Genomic DNA, 332 nt, shown 5'->3' with positions numbered 1-332 from the left:
TTTTTGCGCTTCATTCAACATATTGTGCAATTTGATATAGTGTGTCAGATAAGCAGGTGATTGATGAATACTATAACATGTATAATATTAGAGTGTGTCTATTAAATATGGTAGAGAATTCGGCCACATGGGGGAGGGGGGCGTTTTTCTTGTTAGCATTCCTTTGTTGTTATTTTAAATCAGGCATTCGGCCAAGCCATGTCAGACTTGGTTGTGACTTAATGTGATTCTTCAGACTTCCGAAAAAAAACTACTCAGGTGGAATATTCCAGATCCGTGTTGTCATAGCTACACAAAGGCTTTGTCTCACATATTTTGGCACATCCTTGCTG

The 332-nt window shown here is 38.6% G+C and overlaps 1 protein-coding gene across 1 annotated transcript in view; it reads left to right on the top strand.

Annotated features, from left to right (window-relative positions):
* Positions 1 to 225: 225 nt before the first annotated feature.
* Positions 226 to 332, top strand: part of cers4a (ceramide synthase 4a) — a 13,217-nt gene continuing 13,110 nt past the window's right edge. The window contains exon 1 of the mRNA XM_061238742.1: positions 226 to 332. This exon is cut by the window's right edge and continues 263 nt beyond it. The gene's annotated coding sequence lies outside the window, so the exon portion shown is untranslated.

The sequence above is a fragment of the Conger conger genome, chromosome 4 (genome assembly GCF_963514075.1).
Source record: "Conger conger chromosome 4, fConCon1.1, whole genome shotgun sequence".
Taxonomy (NCBI): domain Eukaryota; kingdom Metazoa; phylum Chordata; class Actinopteri; order Anguilliformes; family Congridae; genus Conger; species Conger conger.
The sequence above is the reverse complement of the archived record's forward strand: the minus strand, read 5'-3'. Positions and strand labels throughout refer to the sequence as shown.